The 21,621-nt window shown below is 43.3% G+C and overlaps 1 protein-coding gene and 1 long non-coding RNA gene across 2 annotated transcripts in view; both read left to right on the top strand.

The window, feature by feature from the left end:
- The window catches only part of LOC137419356 (uncharacterized), a 22,083-nt gene extending 655 nt beyond the window's left edge, over positions 1-21,428 (top strand). The window contains exons 2-3 of the long non-coding RNA XR_010982845.2: positions 20,292-20,662; positions 20,863-21,428. This is a non-coding gene — a long non-coding RNA (uncharacterized LOC137419356). The remainder of the gene's footprint in view (positions 1-20,291; positions 20,663-20,862) is intronic.
- LOC144891290 (uncharacterized) overlaps positions 1-21,621 on the top strand; it is a 981,422-nt gene that overhangs the window by 778,914 nt on the left and 180,887 nt on the right. The window lies entirely within an intron of this gene.

The following is a 21,621-nucleotide window of genomic DNA, read 5'->3' as shown; positions in this document are numbered from 1 at the left end:
GTTGTTTTATGGGGATGATACCGGTAACCAATGAGCAGCGTTAACATTGTTGTTTTATGGGGATGATACCGGTAACCAATGAGCAGCGTTAACATTGTTGTTTTATGGGGATGATACCGGTAGGTAACCAATGAGCAGCGTTAACATTGTTGTTTTATGGGCATGATACCGGTAGGTAACCAATGAGCAGCGTTAACATTGTTTTATGGGGATGATACCGGTAGGTAACCAATGAGCAGCGTTAACATTGTTTTATGGGGATGATACCGGTAGGTAACCAATGAGCAGCGTTAACATTGTTGTTTTATGGGGATGATACCGGTAGGTAACCAATGAGCAGCGTTAACATTGTTGTTTTATGGGGATGATACCGGTAGGTAACCAATGAGCAGCGTTAACATTGTTGTTTTATGGGGATGATACCGGTAGGTAACCAATGAGCAGCGTTAACATTGTTTTATGGGGATGATACCGGTAGGTAACCAATGAGCAGCGTTAACATTGTTTTATGGGGATGATACCGGTAGGTAACCAATGAGCAGCGTTAACATTGTTGTTTTATGGGGATGATACCGGTAACCAATGAGCAGCGTTAACATTGTTGTTTTATGGGGATGATACCGGTAGGTAACCAATGAGCAGCGTTAACATTGTTGTTTTATGGGGATGATACCGGTAGGTAACCAATGAGCAGCGTTAACATTGTTGTTTTTTTCGACTTCATCGTTTTACAAGTTTCAAATTTAATACAATCATTCACCTTTGATTTTTCTCTTCCTCTGTGTAACTAAATTTACTGAAGATCCTTCGTGTTCATGTGATTTCGAATGAAAACCCAAAGTTACTCGGATCTTATCAGGTCGCTCTCCTTGCGGTTACCTTTGGTACATTTAACAAATCCTTGTTTCTATCAAACACCAATACCTGTGTAATCCACATCTTCATCATATTCATCACACACCTGCTGCTTTGGAAATACAGAAAAACAATGAAATAAATCATTTTTTAACAATTAATCACTTCTGGTGATCTTTCTGATCCTGCGTGTTATTCATTTTGGGATCAAAATGGAATCCCCAAGATTATTGATCAAATCACGAATTAACCTAAAAATTTGTTTTATACGTAATTTAATTACTCTCAAACAAAGTTGTTAACATGATCCATGGTAAACTTGATGTGTGTAGGTTCAGGGATTCATGTGAACAAAGTGCTGTATTTTTTGCAAACTTTAAACGACACAAATAAACTCTTTTTCTCTGTTTCTCTCGGAAACTTCTACCATTGTCACAGAAACATCAACTACTCCAATGTTCTTGACAAAGCTGTGGGAGCATTAACGTTCGCATACAGTTGCATTTTTACCACTTTTGTTTAACTTCATCTGAACTTTGTTTGTTTGTTCAAATATTTGAGCCGTTCGTTTTCTCGGTTCCATACGTCCGCGACGGCTGAAATTTGGCCCACCGTCCTCTTTTCTGGTACGTTTTCATCCATCAAAATTTAATTTAAAAAAAAAGGTTTAAAACTTTTTTAAAATAAAAATAAAAGTCTGTAGCCCGAAAACATATTTTTTCGTTTACTTGTTATTTGTTGAGATAAATACACAAAATATCCAGAAACAATAGATACACAATAGACATGCAAACAATATACACAATAGACATGCAAACAATATACACAATAAAAATGCAAACAATAGATACACAATAGGCATGCAAACAATAGATATACAAGGATATACACGGACATGCAAACAATAGATACACAATGGACATGCAAACAATAGATACACAATAGGCATTCAAACAATATACACAATAAAAATGCAAGCAATAGATACACAATAGACATGCAAACAATAGATACACAATAGATATGCAAACAATAGATACACAATAGACATGCAAACAATATACACAATAAAAATGCAAACAATAGATACACAATAGGCATGCAAACAATAGATATACAAGGATATACACGGACATACAAACAATAGATACACAATAGACATGCAAACAATATACACAATAAAAATGCAAACAATAGATACACAATAGGCATGCAAACAATAGATATACAAGGATATACACAGACATGCAAACAATAGATACACAATAGGCATGCAAACAATAGATATACAAGCATATACACGGACATGCAAACAATAGATACACAATAGGCATGCAAACAATAGATACACAATAGGCATTCAAACAATAGATACACAATAGGCATGCAAACAATAGATATACAAGGATATACACGGACATGCAAACAATAGATACACAATAGACATGCAAACAATAGATACACAATAGGCATGCAAACAATAGATATACAAGGATATACACGGACATGCAAAGACATAGACATGCAATAAGGATATGGTGTGAAGAGAAACAGGTACATGCATCACACCTGTATTCTGTACCTGTTGTGAATTTATTTAATTTAACGAATTTTCTGTTTATCACATGAATGATGAATCATGTTCATGATTGTCTATTTTGTCTATTTTGTGGTTTCCACATCTTATATTGAAAATTTACATCGTATTATGTACTGTGGACAGAAAACAAACATTTCCTCTTTTGTTTGATACAAATAGAGTTTTTGTGAATTGTGTTGACTGCAGATGGGAAGGACAGTGGGATTTACTTGTTATGTGAGCAATGATGTACATTTAACTAACTGGAGAAAATCACCTGCAGTGTTTACTTTGTTACAGATACGACTTTGATGGTATGGTGGGCCGAGCGGGATGGCCGCCGTATCCGTACAAGTTACCCGATTGTGCCCGAATGTTGACTAATCGCGCTACGCTGGCTCAATAGGAAAGAGAAGACACCCGGCTGGGCTATAATGACACAATACGACACCAGGGTTTCGATTTTCAAGTATATTCGTACGGAAAAAGGTTAGATTACAGGGACGAGAGGGACATCATAGGAAGACAGGCACTTAGACACACTCTTATATTAACCCTAGACAGACCACAGATAAACGGGACAACGCTGACTCACACGGGATTTGATGGCAAGGAAAGCGGCAGTCGATGGCTCAGGTGCACCTGGCTCAGGGACAGAATCACGTACGGTGGTGTCCAGCAGATGCGGGGAGGTCGCTCAGCGCTCGGGAGGGTGGCGTCTTTTCCTTCCAAGCTCGGGGCGCATCTCCCGTCACGTCCGGCGCGGGGCCGCGTATATCCGGCGGGGAGTCACGCCCTCGCTCGTTAGCTCCGCCCCATATGGCATCGGCCCATGGCTTCTCATTGGGTGCGGGGGTTACCGGCTCCGCCCTTGACGAGGGGCCGACAGGGAGCCCCCTTCTGGGTAACCCCGTCGAGCACATGTTCAATGGCGGCCAACCGAGCCGGAGTGAGGACGCAAAGCCGCTGTTGTTGTGGTTGTTGTTGGAGCTTGAGATGATGGGAAGAGATGCGGGGAGGTATGGGAAGGTCCTAAACTCCTACTGGTGCCATATCATCACATTCTGGTGCAACGAAGAGTCATAATTAATGGAAACAAGTCCTTAACTGACATAGATTAAGAATAACTAGCAAGATGTCCTATAATTGTCTACGTGTGGTGCGGGGGACCTGGGCACGACATTTAATGGGGGAATGAAGGGGAAGATCGGCTCTAATGGGTGTTGTTTACAGACAATGGGACTAGGGAATGGGGTAAGGGGAGAGTTGGGGAGTATCGGAGAAGATAGGGGAATATTTACAAGCGGATATGGAGGTCAAATTCCATATTCGCAACATTGCACCCTTCTCTACCCTCGGGGCGTCCCGACCCGATAAATTTTTACCTACTTTAGTGTGGCACGCAATGTAGTTCCCTCTACTATTAACTCTACCCTGAGTGCGACAGTTTTATAGATATTCACAAATGAGTAAATATGTCCCCCTGCGACGTTGCACCCTTCTCCTCTCAGAAACACACCCACAGGATAACCGAATCCGGAAAGAATCCTCAAACTAAACATACAGCCGGTAGGGAGCATTATTTACAAGACTACGCTGATATTTACACTACGATCCAGGACCTGTCTTTGGAGGAACACATGCAGATGTTATGCATAGAGAGAGCGCGCTTGCCAACATCGATACACCAACCCACGAGTGCTCTGTGGCCGACGGCCTTTAATAACGTGCAGAGCACCCTTCCCAGCATCAAAAGCACCACCCCACCACCAATCGGTGCAGTCACCATTGTTCAATGAAATAAAAATAAATTCGACAACCCCTAACCCTGCAGGTGTCTCTTGCTCTTCTTGTGGTGCACTTGGTGTTAATTATTAGTGGTTCACCTGTATGGCATAGGTGCCCCGTTGACCCATAGGTCCATCCCCGGGTGGTGCTTGGCCGCAAAAGAACTACGGTCCATTGTGGGTGGCCACCAACATTGCGGTCCATATGGTGTATCGATCCAGGCAGCGAACAGCGAAAGTGCAGGCCCACAACTGCGTCGCCAGCACCTCTCTCTCCTCTCTCTCTACCCCAAAGCCAGATCCTCGGAGGTGGGAGACAACAGAAGAAACAAGTGAGTAAGGTGGTAAGGGCGCAAAAGTGCACGCAATACAAGATGATGCACACTGGGGGCACATGGGAACCAGGTGAGACAGGTACGTTCCTATCGTACGCCCCCCCCCACCAGGTAACCTACATGGCCCCTCCCTTACCCCTTACTGTATCCACAAAACACAACACTACCCATAAACATCTACTTTACAAATCAACAAACATCCCTACTGTCTTCCCCGTTCCTCCCATATACCAAATTCGTCTTCTCTCCCTCCTAACCAATCAAATTTGCCATTTTCAACTCTCATCAAAATTTGCCATTTTCAACTCAACATCAAAATTTGCCATTACCAATTCATCATCAGTCCCTCCTAGGGAGGGAGAGATGGAATCACCCCAATGTCTCATCCACGTCGTGATGCGTCTCACAAATCCTCACAGCAATCTCATTTCCTGCAACAAACAAAGAAAACACAGGTGTGGAGTCATCATCATCACCACAGGCAAGTGGCTGCGTATGGTGCGACAGGTTCATCAATCCTAACTATCTCCTAAATGACTTTAACAACTTTACACTACCCGGGGGCTTTCTCCGGCCAAACCATTGGCCCTCTTACACTATGGGTTCTAAAAACCAATTCCCATTGGCCAAACTGTGGTGCTCTTCAATTTGGGGTCTCACTCCCCCGATTCATCTCCCGGTGCCCTCGTACAATTTCTGGGCTGCGACGTGTACCTCTCCCAGTGGGTCTACCCACCTGCACACCTCCACCACTGCAGTTGCCTCCGAGCTTACCTGCTCCTTACCCTAACCTAACTACCAGGGGAAGGCCCTCTGGCTCTCTCCCCACTCCGTGCCCTCTCTGGCACTGGGCTGCCCGATCCACACCCGGGATCCTCAGGCACCCACTCACAACTACCGGCTCCCAGAGCCCACCTGCGGCCTCACCTGGCCGACATCCTCACAGTGGTGGAGTGCCCAACCAACTACACACACTAACAGGCTACACGCCCAGCCATTTCCACAACACTAATGCACCCATTCACAACACCATTCTGCAACCGCACCACAAATGCCAATATCCAACCACAATTTACCTGCACCCTCTACCTAACACTTACACTACCCGCCCCGGGTACTCGTGAAAGGGGTCCACTCTTCCCCCATCCACACCTTCGCACCATGCACACCATTCCGTACCACTCACTCCAACTCTCTCCACACACCTGTACCTGCACACCTGTGCTCTCACACCTGGTGCCACCTGCACCCTTCTCTCCCCAAGCGCATTCGCGCTGATCCACACACTCACTACTCATACACTGCTCCACACACCTGTCCAGTTGCACACCTGTGCAATCACACCTGTCCAGTTGCACACCTGTGCAATCACACCTGTTCAATTCTCACTCACACGGCATCATCTCAGCTAACTACTCCCTTCTGAAACTTGCGCTTCCCAGTCGTCCCTTTAAACTATTGCGCTCCCACGTCATTATCATCCATACTAATCTACCTGCGTCCCCACTACAGGTATCAGTCACTAACTAAACTTAACGTTACCTAATGTCATCTTTCTAGATCCCTACAATATAACCTAACCCACCCGGGCTAGTTTTCACTGCCATACACCCCATAAGCTATTGCTCCTTTGCCCCCCCGTCTGTGAGGGATGGTGGATTTGCCATCCCACCACATCGGGGGTCTCTCACTATCAATTTTGCACATCAAATTTCAACAAATTAAAAATTTGCCAATCACTGCCCATCATCTGCCAATCACTACTGCCAATCCCTTGCCAATCATCAAATTTTGTTTTTCTCTAATTTTGGGTCCAAAACACTAACCTCATCACCCAGTCTACTCACTAATACCTCTCGGTGCGCCAATCCCTGTCCAAAGCCCGGCTTCGTAAAGCCAAGCAATGGATGCTGGTTGTTTTGTGCCTGCGGCTGGATGCATCCCGCATTCGGTGCAGGGAAGGAGGTTTACCCGGGCCGAGATCCCACGCACCATCTCGGCACGGAGCCATCCCATGGCTCGATCTCGGCCTGCCGGAATGCCTCACCAAAAAGTGGTCGCCATGACGACCCTTTCTATCGGGCTGCCCGCTCCGCCTAGTGGAGCACGGACGTTCAAAGCGAGGCCCAGCACGGATCGCGCACGGCGGTCCTTTTGAACCCGCCGTGGCTCGGATCCCCGCTGGTTCTCGCGGCACGCGAAACCCGGCACGCACCGAGGGCCCGCTTTGGCTAAAAGTCGACCTAACCTTTAACCCGGTCACCGTCGATGCTTCACCTGCTTGCTTACACCCCGCAGCCCGTTCCTTGCTCACACATCCCGCCGTGCCCATGCTCCTCGTACCTTTCCTTACACACCCAGGTACACCCATTCCACTCACAGCCTTGGTCACACACCTGACCACCGAACACTTTGGCACACATTCGTTGCTCGCACACCTCACCAATACACCTCTTCGCGCCCCCTCCTCGGTCACCTCCTCTGTGACAATCACAGGTGTGCCCTCATTCGCACACCCAACCACGTGCCTCACCACCAATTCCAGCGTGCATTCCCACTCACGCTCTACCATTCCAGGTGTGCATCCTTCCATCCCAGGTGTACATCCTCGCTCACCTGTCACAACTAACTCACGCTCCATGTCACTCTCACTACTTTCACCTCCATTCCTGACAGCGCACTCACCCTTACTCTTGACAGCGCACTCTTTCCCCATGCACCTGTCCGTCACACACCTTTCTCGCGCACACTCTCCCGTTACACCCTCTGTAACACTCACCACAGGTGGACACTCTTCCTTACTTCTGACAGCGCACTCTTTCCTCATGCACCTGTCCGTCACACACCTTTCTCGCGCACACTCTTGCGCACACTCTCCCGTCACACCCTCTGTAACACTCACCACCCCGCGCTTCCACGTGCTCCCTCGCACACGCGCTACGACCGACTCACTCTCGCCAGCACACTCACTCCTTGGCACGCACTTTTTCCTCACACACCCCAGAGTCGGACTTTCTTGCACACCTCCTTTTTCGCACACCAGACCTGTCGCACACCTCACCAACGGCCTTTCACGAACACCCGGGTCCATCTCGACCCCCAAGCTTCTTAAATCACCTGGCGCATCATACGCACGACCATATTGGTCACCACTTACACCGGGTCCTCTTTCTCTTCGCTTCTCCTCCATCACCTGCGAATCCCTCATCCGGTTAATGAGCACATCATCACGATCCGAACACAGACTTTGGACCAATTCTTTTACTTCCTCCTTTATCTCTTTCTTATCCTCTCTCCGTCGCTTCTTAATTTCACTCATCCCTTCTTCCACTTCTTCTAATTTGTGCTTCACCTCTTTTATTCCCCGGTACGTCTCCTCAAGCTCGTCCTCCAAGGCTACCTTGACCGTTTCCAGGTGCGTCCTCACCTGCCGGTCCTTCGTCTCCATTACCTCTATCACCTCGTCCAACCTCGTTGTCAGTCCCTCACGTACCATCTGACATTCCCTCTTCGTCGCTACCAAGTCATCTTTTAGTTCTTTCTGTGTCGCCTTTAAACCTCCTAATACCGCAGTGTTCCTTTGAACCTGCTCCACTAACTCCGTCTGTCCCACCGTCAGCTGCTCCACCTCCTGCGTCAGGTCCTCTATGCCCCCTTGTAACTTTACAGTCCCCTTTCTCACCTCCTTCTCCATGTGCTCCTTACAGTGCCTCACCTCCTCGCGCACTCCTCCGACCTCCTCACTCACTCCTCTTCTGATCTCCTCTCCCATCACTTGCATCTCCTGCCCAGATGCCACCCTCATCTGCTCCATTTCCTCCCTGTGAGCATCCAGTTTGGTTTCTATCCCCATTCTGACCCCCTCTATCTGCTGCTCCATTTGTTTAACTTCCCTTTCCGCTTGGTCCCTCATGTCCCTCAATTTGCCTTCCATACTGTTTTCTAACCCCTCTAACCCTTTTTGCATCCCTTCCATTTGATTCTCTTGAGCGGCCATTCTGTTTTCTACCCCCGTTAACCCATTCTTTACTTCTTTTATCCCGTTGTCTAACTCCTCAAAATTATTGTCTAACTTCTCAATTTTCTTGTCTAACTCCTCAAAATTATTGTCTAACTTCTCACTGGTACCCCTCGCTTCGTCCCTCATTACCCCCATTTGGCCCTCCAATCGCTCACCCTGAGCATCCATCCGGTTCCCCATTTGTCCCATTTTGGCTTCTAGCCTGTCCATAAGGGCCCCCATTTGCAGGAGGAAAAGGTTCGGATCCACCAGGGGCGCTGTCACGGTCGCCGGCGCGGTGACCAGCGAGGCGCCATTTTGCGCGCCTGCTACCCTCGCTGTTTCGCTCTCCTCACGTCCCTCATTTTGGTCCTGGATCGACCCTACCTCACTCTCCCCTACCGGACCCCAGCCGTCTTGATCCGCCATAGCGCGACTTGCAAAATTCGAGTTTCGTAAAACAAAACAAATTTCGGCCGCTCTAAATTTTGACCAAATTTTTTTTTTTTCCTCTATTCGTTTTTTTTTTTTCTTCAAAATTTGGTCGGGCCTCGAATCTCACTCCCGACACCAATTGTTACAGATACGACTTTGATGGTATGGTGGGCCGAGCGGGATGGCCGCCGTATCCGTACAAGTTACCCGATTGTGCCCGAATGTTGACTAATCGCGCTACGCTGGCTCAATAGGAAAGAGAAGACACCCGGCTGGGCTATAATGACACAATACGACACCAGGGTTTCGATTTTCAAGTATATTCGTACGGAAAAAGGTTAGATTACAGGGACGAGAGGGACATCATAGGAAGACAGGCACTTAGACACACTCTTATATTAACCCTAGACAGACCACAGATAAACGGGACAACGCTGACTCACACGGGATTTGATGGCAAGGAAAGCGGCAGTCGATGGCTCAGGTGCACCTGGCTCAGGGACAGAATCACGTACGGTGGTGTCCAGCAGATGCGGGGAGGTCGCTCAGCGCTCGGGAGGGTGGCGTCTTTTCCTTCCAAGCTCGGGGCGCATCTCCCGTCACGTCCGGCGCGGGGCCGCGTATATCCGGCGGGGAGTCACGCCCTCGCTCGTTAGCTCCGCCCCATATGGCATCGGCCCATGGCTTCTCATTGGGTGCGGGGGTTACCGGCTCCGCCCTTGACGAGGGGCCGACAGGGAGCCCCCTTCTGGGTAACCCCGTCGAGCACATGTTCAATGGCGGCCAACCGAGCCGGAGTGAGGACGCAAAGCCGCTGTTGTTGTGGTTGTTGTTGGAGCTTGAGATGATGGGAAGAGATGCGGGGAGGTATGGGAAGGTCCTAAACTCCTACTGGTGCCATATCATCACATTCTGGTGCAACGAAGAGTCATAATTAATGGAAACAAGTCCTTAACTGACATAGATTAAGAATAACTAGCAAGATGTCCTATAATTGTCTACGTGTGGTGCGGGGGACCTGGGCACGACATTTAATGGGGGAATGAAGGGGAAGATCGGCTCTAATGGGTGTTGTTTACAGACAATGGGACTAGGGAATGGGGTAAGGGGAGAGTTGGGGAGTATCGGAGAAGATAGGGGAATATTTACAAGCGGATATGGAGGTCAAATTCCATATTCGCAACAACTTCAACCATTACCTTTCTTGTTAACTTGTACGTTGTTAACATTTTCTGTGTTTGTAGCAAATAGGATCTCACGCCCTCATGTCTGTGATGATAACGTAACAGCAGAAAGCCGAACCATTCCCATGGATACAAGATTCTCTTCTTGTTCTTCCATGAATCCTTCAATATTCTCTATAATGAAACTGATATTTGGTAGAACATGCAATAAATACAAAGGCAAAGTAAAGTTATTAATACAAGGAAACTATTTTGTATATGTCACACACACACACACACACCCACACACACACACACATACATACATACATACATACATACATACATACATACATACATACACACACACACACACACACACACACACACACACACACACACACACACACACACACACACAAACAAACAAAGTTCAAGAGAGGTAGATGAAAAACTTTGTGGAATAATCAAAATGCAGAACAAAAAACGCGATTGATTTTAAATGATTTGTCAGAAGTTAAGTTAAAATTGTTTGGAAAAAGTAAAAAAAGAATCTGTTTCTAGAGGTTCGTTTTTGTTAAATGTTTAACGTCAGCCACATCATGATATTCTCATCGCACCTTGTGTGTAACTTTCTCTCCAAGTTTAATAAATATAATCTCCGGAAGCCCACACGCTTGGTCTGGTCGAGGGTACGACCGACGTTAGACCTGATACAGAAACCTCAAGTCGTGACATTCAACAAACGTTTCCGCCTTTTGAAACAACACGAACGATGATAAAATGTTCCGATAACTCGATGCATTAACTACATACAGATGCAGGGCAAATGTCAAGATCCTGTTGTGAAATCATATTTGGTAAATATAGACGCATTTACTTGTACAACACAATAGCTCATTACAACAACCACCACAATTTGGGGTAAACTAAATTTCAGAAAATAGACGATAAACAAACAAACAAAGGAAGGAAGGCAAATGGAGACGAGGGATTTGAGAGAGAGGAATCAGCTGGTATGCAATCCAGCGATTTACATTAGCATCACAATATTACTCATTTTTTACCATTGATTATTACATCAGTTTGTTTTACACTTCTCTAATAATAAACTTTTGAGATTGTGTTTAAAGTTATTTGCACAGTTAGTTTGCCTGGAGCTCACTTTAAGTAAATTCCTTAACTTCGGTCCAGTATAAACAAAGAGAAAAAGACATAAAATGTCATAGCCCCCGCTGTGGTTTTAGTAATTTTGCTGTACAGAGTTAAAGGCCGCCAGTTGGCCATCTTTGGTCAGATTACAAAACAAAATCTTCTGCATATGTATACCCTCATTTATTGTCTTTTTGCCAAGTTTGAACAAAATCGGTCCATGCATGTCTGAGAAATGGTTGGGGGCACGTTTAAGTAACAAAATGGCCACCAGTCGGCCATCTTGGATCGTATCTCAAAAATAAATGATGCGCGTATGTAAGCCATAATTCACTATATGTGTGTAACGTTTAACAAGATCAGTAAATGCATGTCCGAGAGATGGCTAAGGATGTCTTCAATATTGGGTTTTTTTAAAATACTAAAATGGCCGCCAGGCTACCAGTCGGCCATCTTTGATCACATCGCAAAATAAAGTGAGGTGCATGTGTATACCCTTATGTACTGTGCTTGTGCCAGGTTTGACCAAAATCCGACCATGCATGTCCGAAAAATGGTTGTGGACAGGCGCACTGACGGACGAGACCCAATGTATAAGCACCCTCTTTGGACCAAGTCAAACAGGGGCTAATAATAGTTTTGTTTGTAAAGGACATTTTTGTTTGTTGTAAATGGTACATATCAGCTTGGTTTCTTGGGTAACTATGAAAGATTGGATTTTAAACAAAAATTTGAGCACCTTTTTGGTGTAACTCACTTCGATTCAGCTGGAACATTAGTAATCCTAAATGAAAAATGTGGAGTTCTTCCATTTCCGGTCCCCTTGTGTTTTATACCTCTCTCCCCCCCCCCCCCCCCCTTCCCACGCCTCCTCCCCCCAAGCCCTCTCCCTCCCACACTTCTCCCTGCTCTCAAATGTTGTGGTTGTGTGCTTCCCCTTCTCTCCCCATCTTGTCTTCCGCTCCCTCTTTTTGTATATTTTGTTTGTCTGGTTGATTTGTTTGTGAAATAAATGTTAGCTCTTTCACGAGCCTCGATTCAGTATACAAAAAATAATAATAAAATTTCAGGTCTGACGTTCTGACATGACTCTTTTCTGTGACGACATTCTGTAACAATTTACCATTCTGAGGGTGTTTGCAAGATTTGTGACTTTATTTTTCTTGCTTATGGAATCCCAAAATGACCGTCAGCCATCTCTGCATTTACCAGGGTGGACTACATGGAGGTCAGTTGTCACATCACCCCTTTGTAACCTTGAATGCAGTAAACGGTTTGAGGTCATGGATTTATTGCTCAAACCAAGTAGTATTTATACAACCCTTTATAAATCCCATAACCTTCACACATCATATTACTTGGGTTGGGGTTTGGTGATAAGTATTATATGGAGATCTCCATCAGCACATCACCTCTCATTCTCCGACGGTTCATCGCCTCCTCTTGTTACATCGTACATATTTTACAAGAACCCTCTTCTATATCCTTATTATGTAAATAAAAACAAACGTTAAAAATGGCTTTCCAATAAAATACATGAATCTATTAACGATTTTTTTTATCATCACCATCTTACTATAATTCACCAAATGTCCATCTGTCCATTCGAAGGTACCGCAAAAACGGCTCAACCGATCGCAACGATATTTTTGGTGGGTATTCCTGGGACCCCCTGGGAGTAAAATAGGCTCTATTGTTTTTCCAAATTTTCCAAATTTTCAGTTTTTCCAAACACGATGGAATAATATTTACCGATATGAACAGTGATGTGGCTTTTGTTGAAATTCTACAAATACTGTTTAGATTTTGATGAGAATTATGAAGCTGCAGGGAATCCGGAAGTGGACAGATGACGGCAATGCGCGGGTTTGATAATATCCCAATACAACCGTCATTCAATCGTAATGTTAAATCGTTAAACATTAATCGTGTTAATCGTTTTGTTAAAGTATCAATTGATGATTGGAATTGAGTGAATACAATTACGATTTTGAATTCGTAATTGTGTTCACCACTTCACATCAGGATTTAAATATTTGTTTATGTCACAAATGTTGTTAAAAGTTTATTTTTTATATTGATGTTATTTAATTTGTGATTGGAGTTATGCTGTTTGGAATGAAAAAAGATATCGAGTTCAAGTAAATGACGACATGCCGTGATGGTTACTACTTTATCAATGTGAACTTCGCGGATCGCCATATGCAGATTCGCCACGGACCCACGATCGATGTTTCTCTACGTGAACGTACCTGTTTGTTTGCGAACAGGTACGTTTTTCATGGAAGTCATTCACGAACTTGCTGTCCATGTCTGATGTGCGACTGAAGGTGCTACAGGAATGTGGAATTTATTGGTTTCATGCTTTAGCATTCGCCGTATCTGCATTGTCTGTTTGCTTCCAGTCTCCCACCCGTGCGTAGCACGGGTACCTAACTAGGATCATTAATATCGATTCATTTGAATAATTTTTTACTCTTTGCATATCACTTTAAATATTATTGAAACTATAATTGTGTTTAAAGAAAGTCACAGTGATTACATTTCGTATATTTAACAATTTAATACATTAAGTAAATTGTGGAGTCCAAGATTGATGGAACACTATTTGTGTAGAAGCCTGATTTCGTGTCTAAACCTTCGGGTCCGACCCTTCATGCCCCTACCCTTCGTGTCCCTACCCTTCGTGTCCCTACCCTTCGTGCCCCTACCCTTCGTGCCCCTACCCTTCGTGCCCCTACCCTTCGTGTCCCTACCCTTCGTGTCCCTACCCTTCGTGTCCCTACCCTTCGTGTCCCTACCCTTCGAAACTCGGAGCTCCAAAGACTTTGCTCTCAGATATAATCTCGAATTGTTTGTGTTGTTGTTGTTTTTTCTCCATTTTGTGATGTCTCCACCGTTTGAACGTGATGTGTCCCAACAATACTCGTTTCTTATCGACATGCTTTGATGGAACGAGGAGAGTGAGTGTGGAAAGGTCTTTATGTAAAGGTCAAAAGGTCATCATGGTCGAGTTAAAGAGTGAACTTAGAAAAATAACAAAATCGCTTTATTTTCTCTCTTTCTATGCATTTTAATATAATTTTCAATCAAATAAAAGTTTAAAATTTCCTAACAATCATTTTAAAAACAATCACTTTTATTAGAATAAATAATGTAATGTGCTGGGCTGATGACTTCACACAGGCTCTTAATGGGTAAATTTGTAATGTGGAGGTTCTTTGTTAAGATGATGAAAATCCTCCACAAACTTCATTATTTAAACACACTCACTCATCCTCTCATTATTTGTTTAAACACACTCACTCATCCTCTCACTATTTGTTTAAACACACTCACTCATCCTATCACTATTTGTTTAAACACACTCACTCATCCTCTCATTATTTGTTTAAACACACTCACTCATCCTCTCACTATTTGTTTAAACACACTCACTCATCCTCTCACTATTTGTTTAAACACACTCACTCATCCTCTCACTATTTGTTTAAACACACTCGCTCATCCTCTCACTATTTGCTTGAACACACTCACTCTTTCTCTCACTATTTGTTTAAACACACTCACTCATCCTCTCATTATTTGTTTAAAGACACTCACTCTTTCTCTCATTATTTGTTTAAACACACTCACTCATCCTCTCACTATTTGTTTAAACGCACTCACTCATCCTCTCACTATTTGTTTAAACGCACTCACTCATCCTCTCACTATTTGTTTAAACACACTCACTCATCCTCTCACTATTTGTTTAAACCCACTCGCTCATCCTCTCACTATTTGTTTAAACCCACTCGCTCATCCTCTCACTATTTGTTTAAACGCACTCACTCATCCTCTCACTATTTGTTTAAACACACTCACTCATCCTCTCACTATTTGTTTAAACACACTCGCTCATCCTCTCACTATTTGTTTGAACACACTCACTCTTTCTCTCACTATTTGTTTAAACACACTCACTCATCCTCTCATTATTTGTTTAAACACACTCACTCTTTCTCTCATTATTTGTTTAAACACACTCACTCATCCTCTCACTATTTGTTTAAACGCACTCACTCATCCTCTCACTATTTGTTTAAACGCACTCACTGATCCTCTCACTATTTGTTTAAACGCACTCACTCATCCTCTCATTATTTGTTTAAACACACTCACTCATCCTCTCACTATTTGTTTAAACCCACTCGCTCATCCTCTCACTATTTGTTTAAACACACTCGCTCATCCTCTCATTATTTGTTTAAACGCACTCACTCATCCTCTCACTATTTGTTTAAACGCACTCACTCATCCTCTCACTATTTGTTTAAACCCACTCGCTCATCCTCTCACTATTTGTTTAAACGCACTCACTCATCCTCTCACTATTTGTTTAAACACACTCGCTCATCCTCTCACTATTTGTTTAAACCCACTCGCTCATCCTCTCACTATTTGTTTAAACGCACTCACTGATCCTCTCACTGTTTGTTTAAACACACTCACTCATCCTCTCACTATTTGTTTAAACCCACTCGCTCATCCTCTCACTATTTGTTTAAACACACTCACTGATCCTCTCACTGTTTGTTTAAACACACTCACTCATCCTCTCACTATTTGTTTAAACCCACTCGCTCATCCTCTCACTATTTGTTTAAACACACTCACTCATCCTCTCACTATTTGTTTAAACGCACTCACTCATCCTCTCACTATTTGTTTAAACCCACTCACTCATCCTCTCACTATTTGTTTAAACGCACTCACTCATCCTCTCACTATTTGTTTAAACCCACTCGCTCATCCTCTCACTATTTGTTTAAACCCACTCGCTCATCCTCTCACTATTTGTTTAAACGCACTCACTCATCCTCTCACTATTTGTTTAAACCCACTCGCTCATCCTCTCACTATTTGTTTAAACGCACTCACTCATCCTCTCACTATTTGTTTAAACACACTCACTCATCCTCTCACTATTTGTTTAAACCCACTCGCTCATCCTCTCACTATTTGTTTAAACCCACTCGCTCATCCTCTCACTATTTGTTTAAACGCACTCACTCATCCTCTCACTATTTGTATAAACCCACTCGCTCATCCTCTCACTATTTGTTTAAACGCACTCACTCATCCTCTCACTATTTGTTTAAACCCACTCACTCATCCTCTCACTATTTGTTTAAACGCACTCACTCATCCTCTCACTATTTGTTTAAACCCACTCGCTCATCCTCTCACTATTTGTTTAAACCCACTCGCTCATCCTCTCACTATTTGTTTAAACGCACTCACTCATCCTCTCACTATTTGTTTAAATGCACTCGCTCATCCTCTCATTATTTGTTTAAACACACTCACTCATCCTCTCACTATTTGTTTAAACCCACTCGCTCATCCTCTCACTATTTGTTTAAACACACTCGCTCATCCTCTCACTATTTGTTTAAACCCACTCGCTCATCCTCTCACTATTTGTTTAAACCCACTCACTCATCCTCTCACTATTTGTTTAAACGCACTCACTCATCCTCTCACTATTTGTTTAAACACACTCACTGATCCTCTCACTGTTTGTTTAAACACACTCACTCATCCTCTCACTATTTGTTTAAACACACTCACTCATCCTCTCACTATTTGTTTAAACTCACTCACTCATCCTCTCACTATTTGTTTAAACACACTCACTCATCCTCTCACTATTTGTTTAAACACACTCACTGATCCTCTCACTGTTTGTTTAAACACACTCACTCATCCTCTCACTATTTGTTTAAACACACTCACTCTTTCTCTCACTATTTGTATAAACACACTCACTCATCCTCTCACTATTTGTTTAAACGCACTCACTCATCCTCTCACTATTTGTTTAAACACACTCACTCTTTCTCTCACTATTTGTATAAACACACTCACTCATCCTCTCACTATTTGTTTAAACGCACTCACTCATCCTCTCACTATTTGTTTAAACGCACTCACTCATCCTCTCACTATTTGTTTAAATGCACTCACTCATCATCTCACTATTTGTTTAAACACACTCACTCATCCTCTCACTATTTGTTTAAACACACTCACTCATACTCTCATTATTTGTTTAAACGCACTCACTCATCCTCTCACTATTTGTTTAAACCCACTCGCTCATCCTCTCACTATTTGTTTAAACCCACTCGCTCATCCTCTCACTATTTGTTTAAATGCACTCGCTCATCCTCTCACTATTTGTTTAAACGCACTCACTCATCCTCTCACTATTTGTTTAAACACACTCACTCATCCTCTCACTATTTGTTTAAACACACTCACTCATCCTCTCACTATTTGTTTAAACCCACTCGCTCATCCTCTCACTATTTGTTTAAACCCACTCGCTCATCCTCTCACTATTTGTTTAAACCCACTCGCTCATCCTCTCACTATTTGTTTAAACGCACTCACTCATCCTCTCACTATTTGTTTAAACGCACTCGCTCATCCTCTCATTATTTGTTTAAACACACTCACTCATCCTCTCACTATTTGTTTAAACCCACTCGCTCATCCTCTCACTATTTGTTTAAACACACTCGCTCATCCTCTCACTATTTGTTTAAACCCACTCGCTCATCCTCTCACTATTTGTTTAAACGCACTCACTCATCCTCTCACTATTTGTTTAAACGCACTCACTCATCCTCTCACTATTTGTTTAAACACACTCACTGATCCTCTCACTGTTTGTTTAAACACACTCACTCATCCTCTCACTATTTGTTTAAACACACTCACTCATCCTCTCACTATTTGTTTAAACACACTCACTGATCCTCTCACTGTTTGTTTAAACACACTCACTCATCCTCTCACTATTTGTTTAAACACACTCACTCTTTCTCTCACTATTTGTATAAACACACTCACTCATCCTCTCACTATTTGTTTAAACGCACTCACTCATCCTCTCACTATTTGTTTAAACGCACTCACTCATCCTCTCACTATTTGTTTAAACACACTCACTCATCCTCTCACTATTTGTTTAAACACACTCACTCATCCTCTCACTATTTGTTTAAACGCACTCACTCATCCTCTCACTATTTGTTTAAACGCACTCACTCATCCTCTCACTATTTGTTTAAACGCACTCACTCATCCTCTCACTATTTGTTTAAACGCACTCACTCATCCTCTCACTATTTGTTTAAACGCACTCACTCATCCCCTCACTATTTGTTTAAACACACTCACTCATCCTCTCACTATTTGTTTAAACACACTCACTCATACTCACTATTTGTTTAAACACACTCACTGATTCTCTCACTATTTGTTTAAACACACTCACTCATCCTCTCACTATTTGTTTAAACGCACTCACTCATCCTCTCACTATTTGTTTAAACGCACTCACTCATCCTCTCACTATTTGTTTAAACGCACTCGCTCATCCTCTCACTATTTGCTTGAACACACTCACTCTTTCTCTCACTATTTGTTTAAACCCACTCGCTCATCCTCTCACTATTTGTTTAAACGCACTCACTCATCCTCTCACTATTTGTTTAAACGCACTCACTCATCCTCTCACTATTTGTTTAAACGCACTCACTCATCCTCTCACTATTTGTTTAAACGCACTCACTCATCCTCTCACTATTTGTTTAAACGCACTCACTCATCCTTTCACTATTTGTTTAAACACACTCACTCATACTCTCATTATTTGTTTAAACACACTCACTCATCCTCTCACTATTTGTTTAAACACACTCACTCATCCTCTCACTATTTGTTTAAACGCACTCACTCATCCTCTCACTATTTGTTTAAACACACTCACTCATCCTCTCAATATTTGTTTAAACACACTCACTCATCCTCTCACTATTTGTTTAAACACACTCACTCATCCTCTCAATATTTGTTTAAACACACTCACTCATCCTCTCACTATTTGTTTAAACACACTCACTCATCCTCTCAATATTTGTTTAAACACACTCACTCATCCTCTCAATATTTGTTTCTGGCAATATCGGACACGCGCTCATTGTATATTTATTGCTATATTGAGCGCACTCACCTCCACCAGGCTGAACGGGGCATGTTTTGTCTCCCACTTATCGGTCAGATGTCGATTCGGACATGAACCAAAATTTAATCCGCTTGTTCTCGTCCCCCAAGTGTTGTCATAATTAATCCGTCCACAACTTTTTGAGATATCACGCTGTATTTCGTCTTTGGCAGTTTGTATCACTCAACGGTGAAGAATCACTTTTTAAAAACATTGTTTTTAAAAAAACTCGATTTCCAGACCCGGATTCGTTTCTGCCCCAAAATGGAATCGAGTCGATCTTGTCACACAACCAACCTGTCCATCAATTTTCATCCGGATCCGTCCATAACTTGTTGAGACATCCTGCCATATGTTGCTTTTATCCCAATCCCTCAATGGTTAAGAATCGCTTAGAAAATTAAATAATTCTCATATCCGAATCCATATTCAGATCTTCACCAAAATCGAATCTGTTTGTCCTTATCATATACACAACCTCTCCACCAAGTTTCGTCCAAATCCGTCCACAATGTTTTGAGATATCCTGATATATCGTTTTGGCCCTATCTCCCAATGGTGAAGAATCACTAAAAACATTCTAGTAGCCGAATCCGGATCTTTACCAAAATCTAATCATTTCGTCCTTGTCTCATACACTAACTCTCTGCCAAATTTCGTCCGAATCCGTGAACAACTTTGAGATATTTTGTTCACAAACGGACAGAGAGACAGACAGACAAAAAGGCAGACAGGGGTGAAAACATAACCTCCATCCACCTTCGGTGGCGGAGGTAACGAGGTTTCATTACAAAGAGGCACAGTGTAATCATATATATATATATATATAGTATTTAAGGTTTGTAGGGTTCTATTCCCCACTTTATAATATCCAAACATTAATGGATTAAAATCTTTCATTTTTCCATCTCGTTATTTTACTCCAGATCCAACGTACGTGAAATCCCAACCAGGAAGAACGTGATTGTGAAGAAACCTTAGAGGAGGAAACCGGGAAACGGACCGACATACGTCATAACCGTTCGAGCCAGGGCAAAAATGACGTCACAAGGTGGTGCTCGAGCGAACGTTCTGACGGTGGTGTCTCCGCTTGTCATGATCATCATTCTCATCTCTCAGGCTCCACGGTCTAATGGCTGTCCGGGTCGATGTACCTGTTCAGATAAGGTGGTGCACTGCGATGATAGAGGTTTGACGGAGTTTCCTCGCAACTTGCCTAAGGACACCGAAAAACTTTACTTATATGCCAATAAACTGAGCAGCCTCCCCCACATGGCGTTTCACGGTCTGAGTACAGGTAAGTTGTGGGAGGGATAGGGAGAGGGACATTGGGAGAGGTGTCTGGGTGACGTGGCATGACGAATGGCGTCTTGAACAAGGGACGCGTTTCATAAAAGGACATCAAAATATCGCTGATCCAGACAGTGTGCAGTGCGCGGGTTCAGATAAAAGGGTCAAAGATATAACTGAGAATTTCCTCTCTGGCTGTTCATCCAGAACAAACATCAAAAGCACCATCACGTCCAACAACCCCATCACAACCACCATCACGTCCAACAACCCCATCACAACCACCATCACGTCCAACAATCCCATCACAACCACCATCACGTCCAACAATACCATCGAAAGCCCAAGCACGTTTCTGAGCACAAGGAAACCCAAAATCCAGCTGGAGAGGGGCACGTCGACCCCACAAGTCTCCAAGTTGTCGTGCCTGCCCCTGGTGCTCCATCGCGTCGTCTTCTCGATCGTCCACGTGCTCGCGGCCATTCCTCTCCTGTACCTCGTGGTCTTCGTTCGCAAGAACACGATCGCCGGGTCACGTTAACGTGTTCACTTCATGATACTGAATAACAATCCAAAGAGAATAATCAGTATAATTGTGTTTGTTTCCATATAAAACGTGCGTCTGCTTGTGTTCTGCTTTCAGAAACGGATATTATGTGATTATGGATAAAAAATCATTCATTTTACACTTTTGCTTCTTTCTTGTTGTTTGTTGATAAATATTATTCCTTGAATCAAGTACCATCAATAAATTTGTCTTATTGATTCTCTTATTGATTGATCATATCGATTCTTAATAATATCAACGTTATCATATACTGTGTATGTTGAAAGTCAAGGCTCCTGGAAGAGTTGGAACACAGAACGGATCAGAACACGAGGACAAGAGGAACAGCAGAACGACAGAGGGGGAAAGTAGGGAAGACGGATAACAAGGGATGTAGGTAACCATGAGGGGTAAGGGAT

Source organism: Myxine glutinosa, chromosome 1 (assembly GCF_964187855.1).
Source record: "Myxine glutinosa chromosome 1, kmMyxGlut1.1, whole genome shotgun sequence".
Classification (NCBI taxonomy): domain Eukaryota; kingdom Metazoa; phylum Chordata; class Myxini; order Myxiniformes; family Myxinidae; genus Myxine; species Myxine glutinosa.
Note: the sequence above shows the minus strand (reverse complement) of the source record. Positions and strands in the feature narration are given on the sequence as shown.